Raw genomic sequence first — 10,821 nt, 5'->3', positions numbered from 1 at the left:
TTACTAACTATATAAGCAGGGCCGTTGTTGTTGATCTTGAAGGTAGTCGGGCCGGGGGTGGCCGCTGGTGTTTTTTTTTTTAATTATAGGACTATATTATCTTTTTGTATAATTTCAAAATATGTCTGCCCAGTCACTAAACATTGTCTGTCTATACGTACATATATATCATTTGTCATTTTGAACCTGTCTACTTTATAATTGTGTTCAACACGAATTTCGCGCATTCCCCGCCTGCCCCCCCCCCCCACCCACCCCTCCCGCTCATTTTCGCGCCTTTTTTTTATGCGCGTCGATGTACTAGTACCACCGAGTACCACATGTGTAACGCACAACCCGCACATGTATGATATACACACCATAGACAAATGCACACGTACACACACGTACGCCGTGCAGATACAATCAGCTTAATGCTTCGAAGGCCAAGGGCTAGCTAAGCTTCAAGTTCATGAAATTCAGGCAATTAACTGCATTCAACTAATTTTTTAACTGAAACTATAGGAGAACAGACAAATTATGGAACTGTCAGGAGATAGTTAACGGTAAGTAAGCTTATCTAATCAGTAATCTGTTGGGCATTCTCGTGAATTAGTCCACTCCTGGCACCTCCTTGGCCTTGCATGACTCGGAAATTGAACACTCGGCGGATTGTGCGCGTACCGTACCAAGCCCTAGTAGTCCCGTACTGTACTGCACTCTGCAGCAGGCAGTGTCACTGTCAGTGCAGTGGATTATTTCAAGAGTTTGCCTAGGCTTAGTCTGTAATGTTGCTGCATTTATTTTGATTAGGAGTGTTGCATGGGTCTAGAAATGTATTCTGACTTCAACTTGAAGTTGAAGCCAGGCATTGGGGCTGGCTACATGTAGGGCCTAAAAGTTATTTATGGCTATATATTATAGGCTTGCCTTGAGCTTGCCTTGGACTTTGCCTTTGGACTAGATCTATATGGTGGAACACGTCGTACTCGTAGCCTAGTCCCGGCCCTAGCCTAGGCCTAACTTAGGCTAGCGCTTGGCCTACCTGAAAAAAAACTTGTTGGCTGCCATCGAGTATGAAGAAAAATTTTGTACTAGATCTCCTACTGGCTTAATTATCGTTAGACTATCGACTAGGGTCTAGTCTAGATCTAGATCTATACTTTAACTTTTTAAAGTTTACGTTAACGGTTAGAGTACGGTGTCGGTGGTCCTAATTAATGTTATACTTTTGAACGGCAACAGCATTCAGTCCACTGATCTGTATTCTTTTTTTTTTTGATGGGTCTAGTCTCTAGGCCTAGGCTACAGACTCTGCTACTGCGGGTTAATTAGTCCTCATTTAATTAGTAATACTTGATCAATGGATCAGCTAGCTGCAAAGTAGTATGTTTTAATAAATCCTTTATTTTTAAGCGGGAGTACAATTCATATGTCTGTATATGTTTTTCCATGTGAAAATCTGTTTTTTTTTTGGTAAGTTCAGAGTGTGGTTGTGGGAACGTGGCTGGCTCCTTGTTTCGACGATTTCTACAGCATGCATGCACATTACGATAGTAGATCTAGGACACAGTTGTACACAACTGAAAGATATGCGCATTTCCCTAGCCATAGCGGCGATGATTGTTACCAAAAGAAAAGTAATGCCAATAGTTCTAGTGTTTACTTTCGAGTCTCCTTGGTATTTTCATATATAGGCCCTACAACTATTCATGAAAAATCCGATGCCAAACCACGTAATGTGGAATTTCGTCACAAATGGGTTAAGTTATTAATTTAGGAAGTGTTGTTCCATATGTGTCACTAATAGTGGAATTGTCTGAAATTTGTATGAATTTTAAGTATGGTTGGTTATTATGAAATGAATGAAATTTCATGTGATGAAAAATGGAAATACCATCGCTGGACCGTTGTGTCGTAATAGTACTGTATTTTAATTTCAAATCAAAATTTTTAATAGACTACAATACAATTTTCTTTCCTGGTAGCGGGAAGTTAAAGGGATGGTCCAGGCTGAAAATATTTATATCTAAAAGTATATAAATGGAGTAAAATTCACAGTAAAATGCTGAAAATTTCATCAAACTTGGATATCAAATAACAAAGTTATTGATTTTCAAAGTTTATCAATATTTTTTGGAATATGGACATCATCATGAATATTCAATAGGTGGGCTGATGATGTCACATCTCAATTTTTTCTTATGTCATTACATGACATCGTAAATGTTTCATTTTTTCATACATGTGTAAATGATGTGTCTCCATTATGATGAAATAAGTTGAGGCAATAAATAACTAGTCCACTTAATCAGTTGTCAATCCAATTGTTTTAGTTCTTGGTAGCAATTTTTTTATTAAACCAAATTTCACATAATAAAACACAAAAGAACAAGTGGGGATATGACATCACCAGCCAACCTAATGAATATTCATAAAGACATGCCTAGAACTGTTTCACCGGAATAATATCATTTGAAATTCAAAAACTTTATTTGTTATCCGATTTTGATTAAATTTTTAGCATTTTGCTCTGTAAATTTTCTTCTATTTATTGAGATATAAATATTTCCAGCCTGGACCATCCCTTCAAGTTTACTAATATTCGAAGACAGGAAACTAATACTAGAAAAAAAGATAAATGAATGGAATATGTATCACCAAACCCAGACAAACATTGGAATATGTCTTGTTTGCCTCTTGCATCGAGGCAAAAACTGAATATTTGTGTCCATGTACATGCAATATCTTTTGATTACACACATTTATCCTGAAAGCTCTTTGCATACATTATTTATTCAAAATTCAGGTTTAGTAAGAAAATCAATTACTTTTCATTCCAGGTACAAATTTTTATTGATATATGGCCAAAATCAAAGAAGGGTGTTGGTAACCAACACGTCAGAGGAGACCTCAAAACAGGAGCTGCTTAGGGTGGTGTGCACAACATTTGGAGTGAAAGAAGAAGATATTTTTCCTGCAGACATGGCAAGACAAATTCTACGATTTTGCAGACATGGAAGAGGACGAACTTGTGACAGGGCCATTGAGAGTAAAAATTACAAACTACCTGTGGTCCTCGGTGCACAGCAACTGGTGAATGGTGGAGAGTAAGTATCTGGTACCAAACAGAAACCCCAATTAACTCTCAATGTGCCATAGTCTTGCCCAAGTGCATGCCATTTAATTTCTTTGGCAATTGATTCATCCTTCTAGATAAATATATTACTTGATAATGGCCAAACTTAAAGGCATTTCTCTTTTTCACATGACATAGTTATATATGAGACTCAACCAGAAGGATTATTAAAGAGGATTAGAACTTGGCCAGTAAAAACGCTTTAAACGTGTATGGGGCACCTTAAGAGTTGATGAATTAAGTAAATGTGAGTAAATGCATAAAATATGAGAATATTTCTTGCATTATAACTTACTAATGTTTGAGTATCACTATTGATGCAGGAATCTTACAGTGGCTACATTGTTGTGACATTTTGTAATGCATTTCTCTGTTAGATTTTACCTAAAGTTAATATTTTAGTCTAATTCGCATGTATATGGTTCTGCTATGGTCTTTCACCAAATGTTAACTGGTACAGTGTGTTTGTGACAGATAGTCGCAAAGTGTGACCAAGTGGAGCTTTTCTGTTCTTGTCTTTGGCAACAAGACTGGCGTGTCGTTGCATAAAACTTGCTATTATAGTAAAATTTGCTGTAAATAAGATCTATTAAGGACTCGGATGAAAAGTGATTTGACAGAAACTAAATGAATGAGGATTCTAAATCTATTTGTTTTTTCTTTTTTAAGTATAATTTTTTATTCTTTGTTTTTTCTTTTTTTAAGTATAATTTTTTATTCTTTCCAAATCTGACACTGTTGCAAGGCACATAGAGTGGATGAGCACTGAAAAAAAGGCAGCCAGACTTCAAGAGAGTTGAGTTCTGCATGCAGAAGACACTGGCAGACAGAAGGGCATGGATCATAAATTCTGTCCCTCGGCCAAGGATCACTGATGACCGACTGAAGTATCCTTGGCTCTTTGATGAGGATCAGGTAATCTATGCAGAGTTTTCTCACCAGATTTTGAAATATACTGAATATCCCGAGATTGATTGAATGCTGACGGACGTTGATAGAGTTGCTTACTCAATGTTTCCCTATTACAGTGATTTACAGAATGTATTGGAAACTTCTAACTCCACATGGATTATCCAAACTTGCTCATAAACTTAATTTATTCAAGACTGCGTAAGGTGTGAACTTCATATGTGGTCCTTGTATGTAAAATTCAGGTTATTTTCTTGTCAAAGCAATATCACCTAAACAGCTTGAGGTATGGATGTAAAAAACTTGGTGTTTAACATGTACCATCATTAGGAAGACGATTTGAATGGATTTTGGAATATGTAGGTCAAAGGTCAATTTGTGAAATTTATTTGTTTAAACACATTGTCACCTTAACAATTTGAAATATAAATGTGAAACTTGGTGCTAACATGTACCACTATAGGAGATGATCTGGATATATTTTGGAATATGTAGCTCGAAAGTAAATTTGTGAAATTCAGGTAATATCTTTGTTAATGCAATGTCACCTTAACAGTATGAAATATGGATGTAAAACCTGCTAGCATGTATCACTGGGAAGAGGATGCATTGAGTAGTGTATGTTTCATTGACTGTTTTTGAAAATTTGACTCAATGTCTCTAATCTTCAAATTAAAGGTCTAGTCCACCCCAGGAAAATGCTGATTTGAATAAATAGAGAAAAATCAAACTAGCATGAAATTTTAAAGTTTCGCTTATTTTCAACAAAACAGTGATATGCACAACTAGGTGAGCCAATGATGTCACTCACTATTTCTTTTGTTTTTTATTGTTTGAATTATACAATATTTCAATTTTTACGAATTTGATGATTAGGACCTCCTTGCCTGAAGCACAAAATGTTAAAATAATTGAATTCCACGTGTTCAGGGACGAATGAAACTTCATTTCACATGACAATGACGAGAAAATCAAAATATTTCATACTTCATATAATAAAATACAAAAGAAATAGTGGGTGAGTGATGTCATCAGTTCCCTCATTTGCATACCGACTGAGGTGTGCATATAAGCGTTTTGTGAAATGAAGCAAAACTTTAAAATGTCATAACTTTCTTATTTTACATCTGATTTTGATGAAATTTTCAGTGTTATGCTTGTTGAATTTTTCTCTTTTTATTCAAATCAAGGTTTGTTTGTTTTTTTGTTTTTTTTTGGGGGGGTGGACTTGTCCTTTAATCTTGCCATATCTGTGCTACCTCTGTGTGTGAAAAGTACATTAATTTATTTAGTTTATTCAGGGATTTTTTTTTGTATATACATATAGTCTTTCTACCTTGTCTTCTCAGTCAAACCAAATCTTATAAGATCAACAGCAAAAAAAAAACAGTTTTCAGGAGTATATGACATCATTCTGCATTCCATACTTAATTAAGCTTGACATATCTGTGCTAACTCTTAATTTATTTAGAATATTTATGATTTTTTATGCCTCCGCCAACGAAGTGGCCGGAGGCATTACGTTTTCGGGTCGTCCGTACGTCCGTCCCGTTTTGTTTTGTCGAAATCTCAAGAACCGTGGAGTGGTTTTACATCAAACTTGGTATGAGGGTATATCCTGGGGGGATAATACTTTGTTTTGATTTTATGGTCACGGGTGAAAGGTCACAGAGGTCGTTATATACCTTAAAATGTCCTGTTCTTGTGATAACTTAACCATTGGAGCTAATAACTTCAAACTTGGTACATTCTTTATATACATAATAGAGGGAGAATGATCTGATTGGATTTTGGGGTCACATGGTCAAAGGTCACGGAGGTCAGTATGCCTTAAAATATCTTGTTCTTGTGTAACTAAAAAAATGTTAGAGGAAGTAACTCCAAACTTGGTACATATATGCTTGATATAGGGGGGGGGGTAATTTGGGGGGGTTGCAGGGCCAAGTTCAAAGGTCATAAAGGTCATATACTTACAACTTTTTTATCCATTTAGTAATTTTCTTGTGTTTTATGAATACTAAAAATTATTTTCATATATCAAGTTTGATTGTAGGTCAGTGTATGCATGAAATTGTTCTTGTGATAAACCAAAGACTTCGATAGATCAATTTCAAATATGGACAATGCAAATGACATTGACTTGAGAAGTTCAAAGGTCTAAGAGTTCATGTCTCTTGTCACAATTGCTTGTAGATTCAATATTAATGGTTCTTGGATGCATATATGAGAGTGATCAATATGATAATAGAAAATATCAATCAAGGTTTTCCGTTGGGTAGATTTAATTTTATTGAATAATTTTTGCCTTATCCAAATATAAGTGAACACCAAATGTTCAGGCCAGCTATGGTAGGAATCGAACTCGCGACCTCCTGGTTACTAGACAGGCGTCATACAACTAGACCACCAGGAATTAAGCCCGATGGCTATTGGCTGCTATTATGTGATATATCAACACAGTACTGTACCTGCTGCTATTATGTGAATCAAACCAGCTACCAGCCATCGGGCTTCTCGGTGGTTAAGTGGTATTACGCCTGTCTGATAACCAGAAGGTCGTGGGTTCGATTCCTACCCGAGCCGGCCTGTAAATTTTTTTCTTAGCAGCTCAAACATGCACTGAACATTCAGTGTTTATTTATGTTGGGATAAGGCATAAATTATTTAATATAAAAAGAATAGAACAAATTTGAAGATTTATGGGAAATTACCTGTGCAACATATTTCTGATCTAGTGGCAATGGCGGAGGCATAAATCTCGACTGTGTGCAGTCGAGAATCCATCTAGTTATTTTCTTTTAATTTTTGTATAAAGTCTTTCTAACATGTCTTCTTGGCCAAATCAGTTATATGAAATTAGGAGTGGGCTATACATGGGTCAAAAATAATTTTTTTGTCATTTTAATATGGCAACAGTTTTTATCTATTCCTTGTAATGTATCTCAACATGAAATGACAATATTTTTTGTCTCGGGTCCGAGAAAAAAGTGTGCCGGGCCAAAATCCAAAATGGCCGCCAGAACCCCCCAAAATCACAGTTTTGGCTACAACTTCTCTATTTGGTGGTCTTTTTCTCTGGTTTTGGTGTCTATTCATATGTTTTTGGGGGCAGGCAAATTGTTTTACCTGAAATTAGTATTTAAAAAACATTATTTGTAGAGTTAAAAGGTGATTTTCCTTAAATTTACACATTTTTAGACCCCTTTTTCAGCCAAAAATTAGGTTTCACTGTCTTGTGGTTCTTGGATATTGGACGATACGAGCTCCACAATAGCAAGTAGTTTCATATAGCTATACATGTATTGCTCTTATTCCTCTACTTTGGGTTTTACGGATATTTGCGAAATAAATAATATTTAATAAAAAATGTTATTTATCCGTAGGGGCTATACAGTATACATTGTATTGTACATACTGCACTGCATACATGTATGTCCATGCATTGACCACCATGACAAGGTCTGTATATAAACTATAGTGTCATAGAAATGAGCTATTGAAAAATGAAGATACTGTATGTTTTGTCTCAGAAATTGAAGACATATGTTTTGTCAATTACGCTCATTCAGGGGGTGGAGAGAGGAAAATATTAACAATGGATTATATTATACATGTAGTCAACCCACATTATGGCACTTACACTGTGGCTATTCTGATTATGGTAACTTTGCCGTCCAATGGTAACTTGCATGGAATCCTTGATTCTGATTGGCCGTTGATCAGTTTTACCTTGGTAGTTACCTGACCCCATAAACATAGGGTTAGACCACCAGGTAAAAACAAGCCTCCAAACGAAGAAGATATGGCTAAAGCCTGCTAAAAATGTGATGTACGTACATATACATGTACACGTACATGATGCTTATGTGCAATTTATGTTTATCATCCGGTTACATCATGTACATCAGCTAACAAGCAATCAAATTCACAAGTCACAATCTAATTCTAAACCTCAGGAGCTCACTTAAACTATGACACTATAGTTTATACTCAGGACTTGTCATATATGTCATGGTGGTCAATGCATGGATATATGCAGTGTACAGTATTATGTACAGTACATTGTATACCTTACAGCCCCTATGGATAAATGACATTTTATTTTATTTGATAAGATGTATTTCGCAAATATCCATCAACCCCAATTTTGGAATAAAAGCAATATAGCTCTATTTAGCTGCTTACTACTGATCAACTGGTATTGTTTAATATCCAAGAACCACAAGAAAATGGAACCTAATTTGGGGCTGAAAACAGGGTCTAAAAACTTGAAAATTTAAGTAAAATCACCTCTTAACTCTACAAATAATGCTTTACAAGTACTAATTTTAGGAAAAACAAATTGCCTGCCCCTAAAAACATATGAATAGACACCAAAACCAGAGAAAAAGACCACCAAATAAACAAGTTGTGGCCAAAACTGTGATTTTAGGGGGTTTTGGCGGCCATTTTGGATTTTGGCCCGGCACACTTTTTTCTCGGACCCAAGACAAAAAATATTGTCATTTCATGTTGAGATAAGGTAAAAGGAATACAAAAAAACTGTTGCCACAGTAAAACCAAAAATCACCCATTTATAGCCCACTCCTAATGAAATCAGCAGTAATAAAACAGTTTTCAGGAGTACATGTATACATTCCTTACTTAGTTTAGCTTGCCTTATCTGTGCTAACTGTTTGTGTGAAAAGTACAAAATTTATAAAGAATGTATTAAAATTTATGTGGGTTCTTTTATAGATATGTATTCAAACCTGCCATGTATAAAGACTTGCCTCTTTTGTCAGCTAACTTGGGTAATGTTTCCAGAGCTGTACATGTAGTACTGTATTAGATGTGTTTGACTTTATTTTTATTAAAAGTTTTCATTGCGTTGTTCTTAACACTGATTTGCATTTTGTCCCTTTTTAGGTCATTGTGTGATCACTCACTGATTGATACAATAAGTGGCGATGTGTAGTGTGGAATATGACCTCTGTCATATTATCTGTCTGACTGACCTACAATTTTAAATGTAATTTCTTATTATACCATCACCAATGTGGCTCTTTGATGATGTAGCCGAATGTGTACATTGTAACTGTATTTTAATTGACTCTTTTCTTTCGCTGATACACTAGAAACTCAATATACAGAGATTCCCAATATAACAGTCAAATTTGCTGGTCCAAGGTCTTTTTGTTATCGCTGTTTCTGTTTTTAAATAATTGTTTCACCTTTTCTTAACCATAGTAAAGACACTTTGAAACGATGGATTTACCACAATAAAAACAAGGTTGTAACCACGGTTAAACCATGGTAGCCATGGTTTATCTACAATGAAACCATCGATTAACTGTGGCACATTATGGTTAAACCGTGGTATACAATGGTTAAACCATGGTTAGACAGTACTTTGACATGGTTTAACCATCATCATACAATATTGTACTAATGGTTAAAAGGTGGTTTTACCATATGATTGATCATGGTTTTACCGTGATTTGGGTTGTAATTATGTGGTTTGGCTGCTGTAAAACAATGGTTTCACCGTTTTCTAACCATGGTTTCACCTTCGCTTTACCATGGTTTTACCTACCCTTTACCATGGTTTTATACTTTCTTAACCATAGTTTCACCTTTTCTTAACCGTGGTTATAGTACGGTAAAAACACAGTTGTGACCATGGTTATGCCATGGTAATGTCATGGTAAGTGCGTTCCAATTTAACACCTTTTAACCATGGTTACCATGGTTTACCCATGCTAAACCTATAGTTTAACCGTGGTACACCATAGTTAAACCATGGCTAGACAGTACTTTGACATGGTTCAACCATCATCATACAATATTGCACTATGGTTAAAAGGTGGGTTTACCATACAATTGATTATGGTTTTACCGTGATCTGGGTTGTAATTATGTGGTTTGGCAGCTGTAAAACAATGGTTTCACCGTTTTCTAACCATGGTTTCACCTTCGCTTTACCATGGTTTTACCTACCCTTTACCATGGTTTTATACTTTCTTAACCATAGTTTCACCTTTTCTTAACCGTGGTTATAGTACGGTAAAAACACAGTTGTGACCATGGTTATGCCATGGTAATGTCATGGTAAGTGCGTTCCAATTTAACACCTTTTAACCATGGTTACCATGGTTTACCCATGCTAAACCTATGGTTTAACCGTGGTACACCATAGTTAAACCATGGCTAGACAGTACTTTGACATGGTTCAACCATCATCATACAATATTGCACTATGGTTAAAAGGTGGGTTTACCATACAATTGATTATGGTTTTACCGTGATTTGGGTTGTAATTATGTGGTTTGGCAGCTGTAAAACAATGGTTTCACCTTTTTCTAACCATGGTTTCACCTTCTCTTTACCATGGTTTTATACTTTCTTAACCATGGTTAAACTATGGTAAAAACATAATTGTGACCATGGTTATGCCATAGTAATGTCATGGTAAGTGCGTTCCAATTTAACACCTTTTAACCATGGTTACCATGGTTTACCCATGCTAAACCTATAGTTTAACCGTGGTAAACCATGGTTAAACCATGGCTAGACAGTACTTTGACATGGTTTAACCATCATCATACAATATTGCACTATGGTCAAAAGGTGGGTCTACCATACAATTGATTATGGTTTTACCGTGATTCGGGTTGTAATTATGTGGTTTGGCAGCTGTAAAACAATGGTTTCACCTTTTTCTAACCATGGTTTCACCTTCTCTTTACCATGGTTTTATACTTTCTTAACCATTGTTAAAATATGGTAAAAACACAGTTGTGACCATGGTTATG

The 10,821-nt window shown here is 35.7% G+C and overlaps 1 long non-coding RNA gene across 1 annotated transcript; it reads left to right on the top strand.

Annotated features, from left to right (window-relative positions):
* Window positions 1-360: 360 nt before the first annotated feature.
* LOC135155622 (uncharacterized) lies at window positions 361-5,404 on the top strand. Its single transcript, XR_010294770.1, has 3 exons — window positions 361-545; window positions 2,823-3,089; window positions 3,864-5,404. It is a non-coding gene; the product is annotated as an uncharacterized LOC135155622 (long non-coding RNA).
* Window positions 5,405-10,821: the final 5,417 nt, after the last annotated feature.

This window comes from Lytechinus pictus, chromosome 1, assembly GCF_037042905.1.
Source record: "Lytechinus pictus isolate F3 Inbred chromosome 1, Lp3.0, whole genome shotgun sequence".
NCBI lineage: Eukaryota > Metazoa > Echinodermata > Echinoidea > Temnopleuroida > Toxopneustidae > Lytechinus > Lytechinus pictus.
This window is presented reverse-complemented; position numbering and strand designations above follow the sequence as displayed.